General features: G+C 30.0%; 1 protein-coding gene and 1 long non-coding RNA gene across 4 annotated transcripts in view; one reads left to right on the forward strand and one right to left on the reverse strand.

Moving 5' to 3' along the window:
* The window catches only part of LOC129944675 (uncharacterized), a 35,572-nt gene that overhangs the window by 10,127 nt on the left and 5,559 nt on the right, over positions 1 to 19,886 (reverse strand). The gene's annotated exons all lie outside the window — the stretch shown is intronic.
* LOC129944673 (broad-complex core protein) overlaps positions 7,320 to 19,886 on the forward strand; it is a 71,023-nt gene continuing 58,456 nt past the window's right edge. The window contains exon 1 of one of the 3 annotated variants that reach the window (XM_056054275.1): positions 7,320 to 9,305. The gene's annotated coding sequence lies outside the window, so the exon portion shown is untranslated. The remainder of the gene's footprint in view (positions 9,306 to 19,886) is intronic. The other 2 variants (XM_056054276.1, XM_056054274.1) reach the window with 2 other exon arrangements.

Raw genomic sequence — 19,886 nt, forward strand, 5'->3', positions numbered from 1 at the left:
TATAATTTTTAGTATTCTTTAGAAAAAGTTCAAAATTAATGATTATTTTAGTCAACTGATCTTTTCAAGAATATTGTTAAGTAAATTCTTTTACATTCAAAAACTCGATTGCAAAGCTAGAAAAATCCTAATGAATATCTAGACTTATTTTATATTCATGTTCAAAATATCTGAAAGCATTCAGAATTTTCCTTTTTCAAGTTCAAACATATTTTTTTAATCATTTTAAATTGAGTTTTTGCTAGTTAAAATCTTTATTTTTTAGAATGTTGAATCTATCAAAAAATGTGTTAAACTCGAGTTTAAGATAAGTCAATGATAAGTCAATAATAACATTGGTTTTCATAGTTCCTATTCGCAACAAAATAATTAGCTGGTCTAATTTAGTTCAAATGAATACCTATAAGTTTTTTTTTTGAAAAAAAATACTTAACGGAAATAAGTTAAAGTTATTTCAAAATAGAGTGTTAAATTTTCTAGAAACGACCTTTAAAAAATACTATGAAGCTGGACTAGATAAAATGTTCCGATAAATAAGATAAAACATGTTTAAGAAAGTTAGATTCGTTTTATTCATTTCAAAACTTTAACAAAATTAGTTAGTAATACTCTTAGTTGAGTTTTATCCAAATATGTATTATGTATCCTTATTTTTGTTTAATTCAAAAATAAAATCATGTCTTACCAAATTCATTGTAATATTTTTATTTTTTATTAAAGTATTTAAAATTTTAACCTGTTATACTCCATCAAAAACGTGAAAATACATTAACTGTCATTTTTATTAAGTTAAATCGTACTGTTATTTTTTATCACTCTACCACCTCAAGTTTTTAAGATATTCATGTAGTCGTTATTTTTTTTTAAAAAAATTTGTGATGGTTTTCCAAATTTATAATTCGTATCTTAAACTTTCAGTTAAAATATTCACAGTACGTTTTTCATAACATTTTCAAAAAATCGTCTATAGTTGTAAGATAACACCTGTTTTAAACGTTTTTGAAATTAATGTTTTTATTGAAATACTTTTAAAAACGGGTATTTTTTAAATCTGAGCAGAAAAATAGATCGAATTCAAAGATAGAAATTAATCATAAATTAAAAAACAATATTTTTCCAAACCATAAAACATTGAATTCGAGACCTATAGATTTAAGTGAAGACTCATAAGTTAAGAAAATTTCGGGAAACTGTTATTTGTAATGTTATCAAACAATTTTAGCTAGTAACTATTTTGTTGTACATTTGATTAAAAACACAAGTTTTGTGTGTGTTTGTTTCATTTTAATGAATTTTAATACTTATGAAACTGAAAGTTATATAAGAATTCTTAGTCGAAAATTGAATTTAGGACAACTTAATCTTCTAAAAACAAGTATTGTTCTATTTTTAGGAAACACAGACAAATTACTTTACCGAACAGTGCAATTTATTAATAAACATACATGAAAAACCAATAATTTAAGTCTTTGTTAAAGATTTTAAAAGTGTTAAAAGTTCAATTTGAAAACAAATATTTTCACTTCGAATATTTAATGAATGAAAATGATATTACCTCTGAATTAAATTGTATGCAACGATGAATAACGTTTTTTACAATTGGTAAAATGTCAAGAAAATTCGAAGCAACAATATTTTTTACAAAACTACAAAATAACTCTATTAAATGTTGATACAAATTGGTTTTCGACTCGAATATCTAGGCAACAAATACAAATACAAAAAAAATTTTAACATTTAGAAAATTTTTTATAAAAACTACCAACTTTCTTATTACAAATTTGAATCTACAAAAAATACTGCGCAAACATTTTTGAAAACTGCTGTTCGATTCGAATACAACAACAATAAGTGAAGGTATTGACTTCAAAATAATTGTATTCTATGGTTTTTGACTTGAAATTTGAAACAGAAACTAACTTTATTTTATTAAATGGAAATTATTTTTGCTCACTTTTAGTTAACTTTTAAGTAAAATTAAACTGACGATTTTTTTTTACAAAACATGAAAAACTAAAAAAAAAAACAGATAAGAACAAATTTTGTACTCAATATTGTAATATTAAAAACATCTCGCACAAAATTTTGTTCTTAATTTTTGTAAACCTTTGAAAAATTTCGACAAGCGGGCACGAAGTAGAAGTTACCAGTGAGCCTCACATTTCCTTTTTTTTTAAACTTAAGACAGACAAAAAAATCTGGTTTTTAGGTTAATGTAATTTATACTGATTTTCGTAAAGCGTTTGATAGTATTTGTATACCACTTCTTGTTCAAAAACTTAATAGATTCGGTTTTCATTTAACTTTCTCAAGTGGATTTCAAGCTATTTGGTTGATAGAAAACAAGTTATGAAAATTTTGAACTCGCTGTCAACAAAAACATTATTATTTGATGTTCCACAAGGGAGCCATCTTGGCCCATGGTTGTTTTTGATTTTCATAAATGAATTACCGTTACACTTGAATTTTAGAAATGGTCTATTATTTGCGGATGATTTTAAAATATTTGCAACTGTTAAAAGTTTAAATGATTGTGTATTAATACAGAATGATATTTATACTATGATTGGTGTAAAAGTAATGATCTTTCGCTTAACATCAATAAATTGTAGTTGTATATCTTTTTATCGATTTCACACTATTATTAATTATAATAAATTACAATATTTCAAACGTCGTCTTGTGTAGAGTTTCGGAGATTAAGGACCTCTATGTAGTATTCAATGACAAATTAAATTTCTCTGGGCATATGGATTATGTTATTGCTAAAGCAAATTCAATGTTGGGCTTTCTTAAAAATTTAAAGTAACAAAAATGTTTACGAAAAAGATCTACTTAGTTGAATTTTGAAATCATATAAGAAGATATTTACAAACAAATTTTAAATATAACAAAATATTCAACAGAAGAACTAATAACTTCAGAGAAATTATTCAATTAATTAATCAACAATTTCTTGTAAAATTGTACTACAAACTAATAATACAAAAAATGCACTGAATTTGTGTTAAAATATCTTGTTGTTTTACTAAATAATCATTGTTTTTATTGCTAATTTCTGATAAAACAAAAGAAGCAAAAACTTATTTAATTTAATACAATTATGACTACAATGCATTATTTCAATGACCAATACAGTTTGAAATATTTTTCAATTCATCACCGTTTTTGTAGTTTTGTTCTTTGAAAAACATTTACCAAAAAACGTAGTTTCTTCTGAACAATATTAAATGTTTGGCATTTATATAGTTGACTTAATTTCGTAGAAAGAAACAAATTGGTAAAAATGATTTTTAAACATAATCTTGTATCCACTTTTTGAGATTATATAAAATCAAAACTGTTTATTGAAGTTCCTCAAATTGTTCATTAAGTTATGAAAAGCCTGTTAAATTAAAAAATATACTTAAATATGATAATTAATCCTTCTGAAAATGACATGTGGTCGACTTTAACCTTTCTTGTGCCTCAAAAATTACGACTTCTATAATTTTAAGATCGTTTTAATATACAATTAAACAAAATAAATAAAAACCCTGACTAACCTCACGTAAAAACGTGTTCAAATAAAATTTCTAAATCTCTGACACAGCATCTCCAAAAAATTTCAAATTTCCAAAAAAAAAACAACAACAAAAAACGAATAAAGAAACAACAACAAATAAAAAAATACAATCACAGATAATATAGAGTGGTGGTGTAGAGAAGACTGGCTTTTATTTTATTTTTTGGTATATTATATTTTTTAGGGGTGATCGACCGCAATAATATAAATGATTGTTAAATTTCCTAAAATAATATTATTTTTTTTTCTTCATTAATTCACACAATCTGTTTTCAAAAAGAAAAAAGCTTTTTTTGATGATGGTTGTACATATATATACAATTTTTTGAAAAATGATGTAGAAAAAGAAGAGAGAGTGCGATGAACGACCGACACATAGATCAACTACCTTTAACTGGTGCATGTATAGGATGTAAAATGTACAACATTTTTGTTCTTTTTAATCTTTTTTTTGTATATATGTGTACTGCCTGGAACAACCCCTTCAACCCCCAGATATTTAACCCCAAAAATTGCATCCATGCATCGTGTGTTTTTTATTCTTTATTTATTCTTCAACCATTATATGGGTAACTGCTGTCATCTGTCTTCAGTTTTGTATCTTTTTTTGATTTTATTATTTTTTAAACTGAACTGATCAAATATTGTGTTAACAAAATTTTTGTACTCGTGTTCTCCTTTTTTTAACCCACCCCTAACTCTTTTGATCAGTGATCACACTTCAATGTTTGATTAATCAGGAACATTATGAATGGTTCAAGGAGTAGGGTTGCAAAATATGTAAAAGCTTAATTGCAGTCTTTTTGAAAATTCCTCTATTTTTAGTAAAATTTGTAGACAATAATAAATTCTTTAAACGCATCAAATTAGCAAACATTTGTTTAGAAAACTAATCAATTATTTGTTCCTTAAAAAACAACAATGAGTGGAATGCGAAATACTTTGTCTTAGTCGGAAATCCAATTATTTTGAGCTCTTGCTAAAGCGTCTGTGTTCAAAATAGTTTTGAGACAAATCTCTCAAAAACGAGACCGATCTTATTTTAGAGATATATCTTATTTGAGTAATTTTTGTATGCAGAAAAAAAGGCTTATTTTATTCAAATAAGGCAAAGCTAGAAAAATGTTGAGATCGAAAATTTGATCACGAATCACATCTTCTGAATATTAAAAAAAATGTCTGTTGTTGTATCAATAGGAAATTTAAAAAATTTCTTATGGCTATACAAAAACCTCCATTCCTGCAAATACTCGCACGCAGGAATGGTTTAGAGTTGTAAGTCACTAGGCCCTAGTTCTCTACGGACTGTTGCGCCACTTAATTTATTTATTTATACAAAAACCTAAGTTAACACTTTTCAAAATAGTGATACTTTTTGGATAAAACTAAATTATGATTCTGTTACAATTCGTTTACTATCATGTTTTTCAAAGCGGGATTTGCTGAAGATTTTGGAATCCATCGGAGTTTGTTTTACTAGGATCAATTTCGAAGTTACTGAAAAAAAATATAAAGCAAGGAAAATATTGATTTAACAAATATTGTTTAAGAAAAAAAAAGCAGGAATAAATAGTTCATTTAAAAAAAAACATATATTTAAATTCAGCATTAGCAGAATAGTTTTTCGTTATCTTGGTGAAAAATTGGATTTGATTTTTGGATTTTTTAGCACTTGAAGATCAATACTAACTATTATTTTATGTTTAGTTTTAGTCTAAGATAAAAAAACTCAGAAAATTACCACAATAATGGATCAATTTTATAAACTATCAAAAGTTGTTTGAAGTTTTTATAGATATTATTGGTTTTCATTATTGAACCGAATCATTGGAATTTATTTTGACAGACCGATTATGGCTTTCATTGCAAATTTCTGAATGATTGGGATCAAGAACTTGATATTAGAGTTGATCATTCAAAGTAAACTGACAGGTTAAAATGATTTCAGTGGAACGATTTTGTTTCAAATTATGAAATAAAAAACGAGCTAATCATTGAAAACGATTTCATCATGAAAAAAATTTAAACTGAGCTAAAAAGAAAACTTAGAATTCCATAAAATATTGATTTAAAAAAAAAAAACTATCTATAACTCATAATCTTCATTTTGATACCAAATATAACAAACTTGACTTTTTGAATCATTTTTAAATCGCGAATCACAAATTTTCAATGATAAAAACCAATGATAGCTATAACAGACAACTTAAGCTGTTTAAATATATTATTTGAAATATTTTTTTTTTAAATAAAATACAAGACTTTGTCAACTCAAAAAGATCCTTGCTCCAAAAAATCTCTTCAAAATAGGTACTTATATTTTAAGATTTAAAAATATACGAGTACAACCAAATAAGTTTATCTTAAAAAATGTAAATACTATTTTATTCCTTAAGAGAACTTTAATTTATTCAATTTTTTTAAAAATCTTAATTTCCATGTTCTAAATGCTTCGATTTTTGTTTTGAAATATTTTCGGTATACAGTTATTAAGTTCTTATTGTTATAAGTTTTAAGTTTTTATATTTGTTTAAATATGTTACATTTTTACATTTTTGATAATCAAATTTTATTTTAGTCCTATTAAAATTAAAAAAACAAGCAAGAATAAATACAAAAATTTATTTTCTTATTTTGAAAGAAACCAACTTAAGAAACAAATATTACAGGCAATTTTATAAAAATCTACAAGGCTGTTTTTGAGAAGCTAGATTTTTCGATTTTTGACTATGTTTCGGGTCTAAAAATATTCGTGTTCTTAAGAATAAAAAACGCCTAACGTGAATCTATTATTAAATTAAAAGTGTTTACTCAATCTAACCAATGGTTAAGTCTAAGGGGCGAGGACAGATAGACCGATAGACGGACTGAATCACCGGACCAACTTTTTTCGACTTCTTTACCATTGTAATGTTTGATTGAAATATGGAGCTCGCAGTTTCTTACAAATAGAGCTCCCATATATCGCAGGTGAATACTATAAATACCTTCGTTATTTTTTGTAGAGTTGTCGTAAGCCAAAATATTACTTGAAGAAGAAATTTTGAAGTTGTGGCAAATTTTAAACAGAAAATAAAGCAAATACACCTTCTTCTTAAAAATGTACATTGTCTATACGTCAATTTTTCGTTAAAATCGGTTAAAAATTCTTCTTTATTTTTTTTTTTTTTTGAATTTCGAAACTAAAATTAACCCTAGAATCCTACCCATATCTGGAGTGGACATTTCCTAACCTGGGTTTCATGGCACCTTGTTTTTTATTTCAATGTATTTTATTAAATAAAAGTCCTTTTACATTTTTTGCTTTTACTTTTATTATTAATCAAATAGAATATCAGAAAACTTTTATTAAATCTTCTATTAAACACATTCAGTACACATATTAGTTTAAGGGCCTCCACAAATATTATTAATCAAATAAGGTACAGAGTAACGCAGCACCCTGGGTAGGGTTTAAGAGTTAAACAAAAAAAAATAAGTATACGCCAGAAGGTACCAATTTTAACTCTAAATAATTCCACATCAGTGGCACCTATCGGGTCATCATTTAATTAGTTTTTTTTGGCATCCGATCAGTTAAATCCCTACTCTAAAGAAAATTTTAGAATCTGAAACTCATCTATATGAGCGATGCTTCAACTGCAAACAAAAATAAATTTTTCTTACCCCAAATGAAAAATTCATACTAAAATGTACTCAAAAAATAAAAATCTATAAAAATGCATTGAAAAATTCGACATCACCGAAAACTTCAAAAAAAACCAACTCTACATCGTAGACTATATTTTTATAATTTAGGTTCTGTTCACTAAGTTCAATTCTTAGTCTTTTTCTCTTTAGAACTTTTCTGTGAGCTTTTTTAAACTTCTTTTATGCAGTTTTGAATGAAACATCATTATACACGATCATAAAAGATTCTAAAAAGTCTTAAAAAAAAAAACGACACAAAAAAGTCTAGAGGAGGTGTCAATGATCGTTACACTTTCTTCTCCTGTGACCCCATCCGCATATATGTACTACACTGTATTTGTATCACTACCTACATTCTACCTACTGATCTTTCTCTCCTGTCCATTATGTTCATATTTTTCTGGAGGGGGGCAGAAAGCAAGCCGAGCAAGCACTCTCGCTGTAACATTGAAAAGGGGTTGTTTGTTTAATTAGCCAGGAAGACATCCAATCACTCTTACACTTTGCTATAACAAATAAAACAACAAAAAGAAACCGAAGAAAAAAAGCTAAAAAAAGCTCTACAGTATTTGCCCCGCGAAGATCACCTACAATAATGTCCATTGGTGGGGGATGGAGTGCAGAGATAGAGGGAGGGGAATCGTATATGCATTTTTTTTGGTTTGTTGCGATGATGGGGGGAGATCCAAAAAGTTGAAGTAGATTTTAGGGAAAAAGCACCCATACATTGGCGAAATTTTTGGCTGCAATTTTTGTTTTAATCTTTTTTGTGTTACTTCGCAAAGATGGACGCAACGGACAGACGGACGGACGGACGGAAGAAAAACGACATAGAGAGGAGATATGCAATCGTGGCCTTCGTAGTGTGCGTACTTTTTTTTAGCAAATACCAAACATAGATACATACATACATATATACGACACATATATGTGTGTATATATGAGTGAGGTTTGGTTTTTTTTTTTGAATTTTACCAATTTTCTCGTGTATTATTTTTACTTTTTGTAAACAAACGACATGACGAAGACAGCGGCACAACAACAACGAAAATAATGTGCGGCTACGACAAGCGCGAGCGGAAAAAGTGCCAAAAAATGAACAAACTCTAACAAAATAACTTGTATCTGGCGGAAAGGCGGCCGGCAGCAGGAAGGCAGCAGAAAGGCAGAAAGTCAGGCAGGCAGGCTTTCAGGCTACAAACGTAAACGTAAGACTACAACGACAACGACAAAGAGAGCGGTGCAGGGTATCTTCTATACCGTCCAACAAGGCGGTAGTGTATAGTAAATATACAACAACACTACTAAAATTCCAAAAACAACAACAACATCAACGAAAAACCTATTATGTGGTGTGCGTTTTTGTGTGTCGTCCGTGTTGTTGTTGCTGTTGTTGTTGTCGCAGCAGCAGCACGGCTCTGTTTCAGGCTCCTCGCCGCTCCGTCGTTGTTGTAAAAAAATTTAATACAACAACAAAATTTTTTGATTCAATTTGAGTTGCATTTTTACGAAATTCAGTTGAGTTTTTAATTCAATCGGTAAAGGTTTAGTTTAGTTGTGTTCTAAAAAAAATTTATATTTTAGCAACAGTACCTTCCTATTAAAATCAAAAAAAAAACACAATATCTATCTACAACCCTACCCAAAGAGGACAGTGCAATAATTACACGCGACTCTGGCTAATTAAATAAAAAAAAAAAAAGTTTATAGAAAATTTTGAAACTTTGAAATTTTGAAAGTTTTTTCGCTCATCATAGAAAGGATTTTTGATTTTCTTTTGAAATTTCGGATAAAACAATCATAGACCAAAACTCAATTCAAATAGAAAAATAGTGAATTTGAAATTTGACAACAAAAAAAAAACTTTCAACACCCTGTGCTTAGAAAATTAGAAAATAGTTCACATTTTTTTAAAAGGATATCGTGACAAATTTATAGAAAAAAAAAAGAAGAAAATGACAGTAATAGAAAAATAACTGTGACTAGAAAAATAAAACAAAATACCCCAAGGATACATATCTAACTTTTTTGTGTGACAAATTTGAAAAAAGTAAGTTTTTTTTTGTAAAATAATTTTTTTACAGGATGCAACATTTTTTTTTGGATATTTTTTTATATTTTTAGTACGTTTCAAAGGTCATTGAATTTTGTTTAGGTTTTTGACCTTTTTTTGGAGGTGATGACTTTTTTACATATGTGTGCAAATTTAATTTGAACCAAGTGTAACTTATTTGAATTTAATGAGGGTTGTTAAATATTGTAATTGAATATTTCCTATAAGCAGTTAACTTTCTAAAATTGAAATATTTTAGTAAAGTTCTTACGTATTTGTGTTCTTTTTTTAAATCAATTTTAAAATTTAAGTAAATTTTTAGAATCATTAATAATTGTGTAACATTTTTAATTTAAATTAAATAAAAACTGAAAAATTCATGTCCACAAAAGCCATAGTCATAGTTTATTTTAAATATTTTTAGTAGGTATAATTTTTTTAAATATTTAAACTTGTGTATCCTATTTTATATAATTTTTTAAAATGTTTCCTATTTTTTCAATCCTTATTTGAAGCTGATCCATATATAAAAAGAACTTTGGGTTAGCTCTTAAGATTTTAAAAACAAAAGCTGTAGATTTTCATTTCTGCGTAGGAATTTTATCATATCAGAACAAAATGTACAAGACTGTGTAACCATTTCTTTTCTATTTCAAAAAAGTAACCAAAATCTACATCAAAAGAATGATTTCTGCATTTCGCAAGTATTTAAAAAAAAATACTTAAATTTGAAGTCATTTGTCTCTAATTAACTTCTTCGATTTTGAATATTTTCAAATTGTTTAAGATCACAATGGAAATTATTGTAATAGGTTGATTAAATTTTATGTAGAAAAGAATTGATCAGTTTAGTTGACCAATAATATCTCAGGAACCAAAAAGAAATTAGAGCTGATAAAAATATATTTCACACCCTGAATATTTTACGAATAAAAATGGTTATTGCCTACAAAGTATTTTTATGCAAAAAAGATAAACATTTCTGACGTATGTTGAAATTTTTGGGAAAAATCAAATTGACAGTTTTTCTTTCAAAAAATTATAAAATTAAAAATTAAAATTTGTACAAATTGATTTTCAACTCAAAAATCTTGGAAACAGTAAAGACGTAGAATTAAAAACTTTGTTGTCATTTTCGATTTAGATTTTAAGAAAAATCCATTCTGTGGTGTCTTTAAAATTTCATTCTTAACCTTATCTTTGCCATTTCAAATGTTTAAATTGAATTGCATATTTAAAAAGCCAACTCAGTTATCGCCACGCAATCAAAAGCCACATGATATCCATCAGGTTATCAATCGTAGAACCGATTAAAGGCATATCTTATCAACGCCCCACTGAATACATTTACCTCTTATAGCTTTTCTTTCGAAGAAGTTCTTAACAAAGTTGAGATAAAGATTTTTGTGACGTGTTTTATTGATTCGTAGAGTTGGCAACACTTTAAAAATGACAGTAGTTTGACAGCTATTAATCTCACATTCACTTTTTTCGCAATTTTAAACTCTGTCCATTTTTACAGATGTCTATACAAATCTTCAAAAATAAAAAACAGCACTTTACATATTTTTTCTTAACAAAGTTGATATTTGTTTAACTAGATCAAAAAACTTCGTTGTTCGTGGCCATGTGTAAATAGAATCGGCCATGATGAAAAACACCGTCGGTAAAGTGGCGTTTCTAAAATAAGTCATTAAATTTCTACAAAATGAAAACAACTCTTAATTTTTTTTATAATGAATTCCTTTATTTTAAGTATATAAAACTACGCCCACTTTATATGTTTGCCCTTCAGTTAGTTATTATATAGCAGCATCCCTTATTATTATTTTTCACCCCCTTTTCTTTATTAGAAACCTACTACATTATATTCATTTATAGAACTTAAAATAAGTAAAAAAATTATATAAATTACATATAGAAATATCTAAAAACAATCTCTGCAAATGCATTTTTAAACTGCCCACAATTATACATGCGTAGGTATAATCCAATGCCAAATTGGTACAATGCCCACCCGCTTTTATTTCTAGTTGTTTTGTTTTTATTTTAAATAACAACCCCTTTTTTCCTAACCCATTGTCATTGTTCTTCATCGTCGTCGTCGTTGTGAAAAATTAATGTTATATCAAGACCAAATACCACCCTTTTTTATACTTACTCTCTCGATGGGTTCGCATCATTATGAATAAAGAATATGTATATAGGTAGGTAGGTATAAATACAACAACAACTACTACTATTCTATTATATTAAAAAAAAAAAATTATAAAAGCAACCCCATTTTGGCACAGAAATATAAATCTTAGCCTAAGCATAAAAATCTATTACTATATTAGGGTTGCCATAACTTTAACTAGCTTAATAGTCCAATTCTAAAAGATTTGTAGCCCAAAATTGGAGCCGATTGAAAAGTAGCCCAATTAATAGCTCAATTTCAATACAAACAGATCTGGATAAATTATATATTCCCGTTTCATGAAAGAAGCATAATTTTAAAAAGTTAGAGTTAATATCGCCAAGATTTTATTTCAGCTACTTATAGCCCAATTATTGTTGGGCTGTCATTCTAAATAGTCTAACTTTTCATAAACTAAAAAGAAGTGGGCTACTATTAGTTTGATTATGATTGGACTATCATACTTAATTTTGTGTAGCCAATTTTGAAAAAAAAGTAGCCCGATTTGCGACACATAGGTATGAAGTAACCTTTGGGCTACTTATAGCTAAACTATGGTTTTGCTGCCTTCCTAAATTTGTTGTCAGCTATTTTTAAAAGAAAGTTGCCCAATTTCCGATAAATAGCGGCGAGATATGATTTGAGCTACTTATAGCACAATTATGTGTAGACTGTCATTCTACATAAATAAATAGTCCAGTTTTTAATAAAGTAGACAAAATTGAGCTACTGATTGCTCAATAATGATTGAGCTGAAATACTTAAGTTTTTGTCGGCTATTTTGGAAAAAGCTCCATACGCGTCCTAATTTTTTGTCAGCTATTTTTGAAAAAAAAGTTTCCCAATTTCCGATAAGTAAAGACGAGATATGATTTGAGCTACTTAAAGCACAATTATGTGTGGACTGTCATTCTAAATAAATAAATAGTCCAGTTTTTAATAAAGTAGACAAAATTGAGCTACTAATTGCACAATTATGATTAAGCTGAAATACTTAAGCTTGCGTCGGCTATTTTGGGTTTAAGTAGCCCAATATGCGACAATTAGAAATAAAATAAGCTTTTAGCTACTTGTGGCTAAATTAGCTGTCATATTAACTATTTGTTTAGCCAATTAAAAAAAAATAGCTCAATTTCAAATAAATAGCCCAATCTGACAAGCCTGCTTAATTTTAGATATAGTTCTATATCGCCTACTCTAGATGTAAACAAAAGGACACACACTGTAAAATACAAAAACAATAAAACTTCTCTTAACACACATACACACATTTACAGATTAAAATCCATTACAATATAGTAACACCCCTCCCGTTACATCGCATCGTCGGTCGGTCGGTTTGGTAGTTCGGTCGCATCGCCTACATTCACGAATAGTGGCATAATGCTGTAATAATTTCCAGATTTATTACAACATTTGTTATCCAGCGTGTCCTGCATCTCTCATCCCCTGTTCTTCTGCTCCCATAAGGTCTTAGGTCCCAGTTCCCAGCTCCCATCAGCCAATTCCGAAACCAATTCCAAAAGCCGGCCAACCCGTTGGCCTTGCCACACTAATTCTAGTGAAAAGAAAAAAAAACAACAACCATTACTAGTTCGACTATTTTCGCAAATCGCAAGACGCTCATCTCACATCGGACAAACTTTACAACAAAACGAAGTAAAGTAAAGAAGCTGAGGAGTAAGAAGAAGACGAAGCAAAAAGAATCCCTGAGAATAAGAAAATTGTATAAGATTGAAATATAAGTACAAATCGATTGTCGTCGTCATCGTCGTCGGTCGGTCGTCTTTTGGTTTGGGAATGAGTTGAAAGTTGGAATCATAGAAGCGCATAGAGCTAGTGGAGCCTGAGCCGGAGCCGGAGCAGGAAGGCTATGGCAGTGGCATAAGTTTGTTATCGAAGTATCTAAAAGGTGGTAGTTTGCGGCGACACGATGGTATGGTGGTGGAAAGAAGATTTACTTTATGTTCTATAGTGATGATCCTTTAAGAGATTATTACCTAGATATACCATCACAAGATGTGGGGATGAGAATGAGAATGCGATAGGAGTTGGAGAAACCTGTTAAACATACTTAACCGGATATTTCTAGTAATTCTACTGACCAAAGCTCTACCTAAAGTTGATAATATTTTTATTGTTTTTTTTGTTTGATATTTTGTGTGGTGTAGAACAACATTAACAGTTTTATTCTTTGTTAATACCGGATGCGTCATTTTGATAGGGAATAGTCTTTTAGTTGGAAAAAATGAGAAGTTAAGAGATTTTTATCGACAAAATGCGATAATTTCGTGGAAATATATGAATATTAAAATTTTACTATAGTTAATCTTACAAATAATGTCCATAATTATAGCCTTGATAAAATGTTAGAAAAGTTATAACTTAAAGAAATCGGAACTTCTAAATTGATTTTCTACGTCAAATGAACTGTGTCGATAAGGCAGTTCACTGCATTTTTCCTTTGAATAATCGGGTCATTATGTTCGATAGCACACTTTCAATGCAACTCAGTAAAAGGAAAATGATGGTTGACAATAACAATGAACACGTCAAATGTATTTCCAACAAAATTGACAGTTGAATATTTGACGTTTATGTAATTTTTTTTAAACTGACAGAGTTTGTTCAAAGTACGCTTTAACTATACTCATGTCTTAATCCTAATTTGGAAATTTACTTCGTTTAGTACAAGATACATCAAAACTCGCTTTTAAAGGTCTACATACGACTTAAAACTTATATTAAGTAATCGACTCAAATTTTGCTCTCATATCAGCTAAAACATATAATAAATTTGATTGAAAGGTGAAAATGAAAGTTGTGAAAAATGAGTCTGCAAAAAATAAAGAAAATCCCTTAAAGAGTAGTCATGGCGTTGATTGTCGTTGAAAACGATCTTATTCAAGCTTTCGATTAACTATGAAATGCACTTTTATTTGCTTTAAGAATCTTGATCCTACTCTGCTTGTGGGTGGTTCTGATGTTAATGAAAAATGACAGCTGTCAAAAGTTAAGTTAAAACAAGATGGATGTTGTCATATTATCATGTTATCAATAATTGTCAAAGCAAATTTTGACATTTAACCAACGAACTGTCAAACTGAATTAGAATTGTTTGATCACCTTCTATGTGTTAAAAATTCACCATTAATTTACATGACTGACCCAACTTATCCAAGTTCCATTACTTTCCTCCTTTTCCAAAGCTTCCCTATACCCACTACACCTATTCGGTTGTTCTTTACGTATGGTGAATTTGTTTTCTTTTTCGTTTTTTCTTACACTTCTTTTCCTACTTTATCTTCTTTTTTTTTTGTTCATTGTACTATTTTGTTCCATCACCAACCAGACAACCGAGGAGGAGACTTATTCTACACTACACTACGAATATGTGAATAAACCAGAAAAGTTGTTCGTCGTTTTAGACATCAGAAATCGCATCAGGGTTGTAGACGATCAAGGATCTCAATAAACTTTTTCTTCTGTTCTGTTCTTTTTCAGTTTCAGTTTCTTTTTTAACTCACTTATTATTCAGTCAAACATTTCCCTTTCGGTCGAGTGCATGTGTGTAAATTTTTTGCGCTACTTTATCTCAAATGTTTGCATTTTCGTAATTCGGATTTATAATTGTAAAATTTTGACATTATAATTGTCAATGCGTGTCAAAATGGTTGTGTGTGGTGAATAAAAATAAAAAAGAGGTGAATAAAAAGTATCAGTGAAAGTGACAGTTTGACAGATAGAAAAGAATTAAACGATATTCCTCAATGTATCCAGACAATTAAAATTGCAATAACGCGGGTAAGTTGCAAAAACATTCTTGGAAAATGCGATACGTCTTATGAGTGTGTTCACAAAGCATTAATTATTCTTAGAATACCGATCTATAGACCACTTTATGGTCTTTTTACCCACAGATCACCCTCATTTTTTATAACAACATCTTCTTTTCACTTCATTGTCATGATCATGTTTTGTTGTCAATAGAATCTATTCTTTTTCATGTCTAGATATGAAACGACTATACGTGGGGGAGGAGGGAGAACAAAATAAAGAAAAAAAACCGCAAACATTTCTGCGGGTTATAAAATGGTTAGGTATTCCCATTGTCAATGAAAAACTTTGCCTGTCTAGAGTGCTTCTTCTACTCTTCTACTATAAACTTCCCATTCCCAGACCAGACAATCATCGATATATGTACAAACATCCGTCGTCGTCGTTGCCATCGCTTACCACTTACTCTCTCTCTCTCTATAATAGAACCCACTCCTTTTTTTTGCGAACATATAGATCGTTCGCAGCATAGCGGTACGACGACGACGGCGCAACGCGGGCGGCTCGTCATCGGTTGGTCAAAACAAAACGACAATAATCCACACACTATACTCTACTCTACTCTACTCGGTATAATACTCGTATGTTCCCCCATTTAGTCTAGACGGATCGTTTGTTATTGCCACGATCAAGTTGTTGTCTATACAAATTTACAACGACTTACTTACACAGCTCTACAAACTATAGAACCTACATATACCTCTATAACTACTTTACTATGCTTACAACAAGACGACGACGTGGAGGACCAAGGGGCTATAGAATAGCTCTTTTGAATGCTTGAATGTATAAGTAGACCATGAACTGTTCGACTGCGAACAACTAAGTTGCAGGGTAGATTTTGTATTAAATGGCGCCCGGGTGCAAATTTTCAAGGTTAACTTAGACATAGTCCAATACTAACATAAGTGCGTTTAATTTTTTTTATTAGGAGCTTAGTAAGCTGAACTTAAGTGAGCAACTGGGGCTTGAACCACTCTGAAAAAGTTGAAAGGTTAGAGATTTTTGACTAAATGGCGCCCGGGTAAAAGCTTTCATGGTAATCTTAGAAAGTGTTAACGTATTTAAATTTATCTCTACATTTTTTGAACTCAAAGGAGTAGCTGGTACTCGAGTTACTGTCAAATTCACAAGTACGAAAATATAAATCACGTACTTTTAAGGAAAATTGCACAGCACAAGATTCAGCCATTTAGACTCTTTCAATTGTCTTCTACAATAATTTTAGCTTTAAACAGCTGCAGTACGCTGTTGGTGAATTCAATATTATTTGACCGAAATCAATGAGGTTAAATCTTGGATCTAGACCAAATATTAAACCATGATTGTGTAATTGGACCTAAATGAATGAAAATTTAAACTTAAATCAATAAATGTCAAAGTCAATCTCATTAAAAATTCGATATTTTTTGACAGTTATCAAAAATACTAGACTCGATCGGAACATATCCGTACTGCTTGTCCAGTTATAAAAACGATCTAACCTGCAAGTTAAGTTTTTAGAACTCCATTTTTTTTTCGGATAAAGCTTACCTCAACAAAAATACTAATTCGTTATGTTTTTATTTCTTTTAACGAGCCTAGTTGAATTCAGTTTGACCCTCAGTTAAAATACGGGAACAGTTTGAGCGAATTCTAAGAAAGCTTTTCTTTCTTTTCACTTTCTGTGTTTAATCCTGGTTTTACCCTTAGGTAACCTATCGAAATCTATAAATAAAAATATTAAAACATGGAGCGAATGGTTAATTCCACTGTTTATAAATCTGTCAAATCAAATGTCAGAAATGTACTCCTTAGTTTAGATGATCGAATGATACCCTCTTTTCACTTTGTAAGTTTAATCCTAGTTGAACGGCAGTTTATCTGTCAGAATTGGTGAAGTTGAATAATCGATTAAGCGGTAAATTAAACTTGTTCTAGATCTGTCAAAAAGACGTTCCAGTATCAATATCAATTTGACGGATACAAAAAATTGTTCAGATAATCTATAGAAATTGTTAAATAAGTATCGTATTGACCGAATGTTTAGTTCAACTGATACTAGATCTGTCAAATCATACGTCAAAAAGTTACTCCACCGTTAACTTTAATCTGACAAATGCAAAAAACTATGACATCGTATAGTTATTAACTCCAACCCTGAACAGATGAATCTATTCAAAGCTAGAACTCTATACCCATAGGTATACATAGTTTTGTTAAGGCACTTTCGATTTCAATTATTGTGGTTTGGCCAATCTATCTTCAATCTCCGTTCCGTCACACAGATGTGAATATGTGTACACACAAACGAACACAGAGACAGATACACGCACATATTTGCACAATCCGCCTGCATGCCAGTTAAGACTTTTCAGTGTCGTGTTGTTGCCTAGATCTTGAAAATTAAAAAAAAAAAAAAAAAACGTATGTTGTTCGAGGCTTTAGTAGGTCTGTTCCCAGTTCCCATCGAGAGTTGGAGAATGTCTATCTATAGATAGATAGATAGGGAAGACAGCCAGAGCCGTGTCGAGCCACAGACACAGACGACGCGGAGGAGGAAGAGGAGGACTAGAGGACGACCAAGTCTAGAAAGAGGTGACGTAATCGAAACTACTCCACTAACACATTTTTTTCTGGAATCTTGATTCTTTGCTGTTTTCTGTTGGCTTGGTTCTTATTTTTACTCCTCTTCTTTTTGCATTATTATTATTTTCTCGGGTGCGCTTTGCGTTGTTTTGTGCTATTCTTGAAGTAGGTATAGAGACTATAGTTGGTTCTTGGTCTTCTTTGTTGTGGTCTTTTTTTTTATTTTTGCATTTTTAACGTCGGCGGCGGTGACGGCAGCAGCAGCAGCGGTGGCTTCTGGACTTCTGGGTGGTGATAGTGGCGGTGGTGGATGTGTGGTGATAGTATGAAGCTTCGAAGTACGCACAAAATGGATGATGATGGCGGACAACTTGAGTCAACTTCATGTTTTTTAATTCTCTTGTTTTCATTTGTCTCTTTTTTGGAAATAAGTAGGTATAGAAAGAAAGGTGAAATAAGTACTAAACAAAAAAGTTGGGTTAAGTTTAGACTTTAGAGAATGTTCCTTTTTTTTAGTTGGATGGACTAGTTTTTTTTTAAGGTACCTACCAACTTTACCAATGTTCAATGATGTGTAAACTGTACAAGGTGTTATAGTATAATTGAACTAGTAAGGCTTCTGGGAAGCATATGGCCTAGTTTGTTTTTTGTTTTGCATTAACAGGAAACTGGTGTCCAATATTTAGGTACAGGTATGTGTAAGGTACTTACATATATGGTGTTATTTTTGTCAAGCGAAGCAGGTTTTAAGCAACCCTATCTTCTTAACCAAAACAAACTGTTTTGATCGGATGTAACATTCTCCTTAAGGGTAATAAGTATTTTTAAAGCAGCACTTTGTTATACAAGGCCAAAAATATCTATCTCGCTTTAATCCCTGGTTAGTTTACCGTACTTAATGACAAATGTCAAAACAAAAGTGTGTGAACCATGACCGTTTGTGACTTTGGTTAATGTTTTTTTTTTTAAGAAAATTTTTAATTTTTTTATCTTAACTTCCAGATAACAGATTTGTGTGAATCACCTAAGGTTTATAAAAAGTCAATTTCTATCAGTCAAGGAGCTAAAATATCTAAACAACAATTCAAATATTTAAACTGCTTTTCTTTGTAAAAAATGTATCTGTCAAAGTTCATGTAGAAATAATTAAAATGTAACATTTGTGTATCAAACAAACAGAACTATACTACAATTTCAAGGCTCAACTCTGATGATACCTCAATTAATCTGCAAAAGTTATTAATTTGATATTTACAACCAAAAATGATCACTATCACAAAAAAGCAAATAAAAACAGTTTGAAATTAGTTTCAATTTTCCTAAGTTCAAAAGGGTTCTGTACATTCAAAACATGGAACTGGAGCCTTAACTTTCAATTTCCTTGTAGAAAGATGGAAATTAATGCATTGTTTTAGTTTTCCTCCTTTTCCTTTTATTTTATGTTAGTTACAGTTTTACTTATATTGAACCTGTTTTTGACATTTCTCAAAATGAAGATGAAAAAATTAAACTTAACATGATCACATACCATCGTTAGTTTTACTCCTTTCAATTTACCAAAGAAAAACAAACACAAAAGTTATGACAAACGGAACAAGGTGAACTACATTACCGACCGTGAGGTGTCTGACTCACTTAAAATAAAAAAATCCAATTGTTTGCAACGCAATAATGTTACACCTTTTTATTGGATTTTTTGTTTGATTGTAAATTGATTGCAAATATTTAGCGAAAACGAAACTTTCCTGACGTGTTGAGATTTATTTTGACACAAATTTGTTTTGTTTTCTTTTTTTAATTTGAATTGAATTGACATATTTCACCTTTCAGTCTGTAAGAGTAATGACATTTTTGAAGACTTCTGAACCCGACGAAATGACAATCCTACCTCTAAAAAATAAGAAAGAGAAGTAAAATGTTTTGACAACGATCAAACAGGTTTTGGATCGCAATTATGATAAAAAGAATAACTGTGTTAGTTAACTTGACGTTTA

This window comes from Eupeodes corollae, chromosome 2 (genome assembly GCF_945859685.1).
Source record: "Eupeodes corollae chromosome 2, idEupCoro1.1, whole genome shotgun sequence".
NCBI lineage: Eukaryota > Metazoa > Arthropoda > Insecta > Diptera > Syrphidae > Eupeodes > Eupeodes corollae.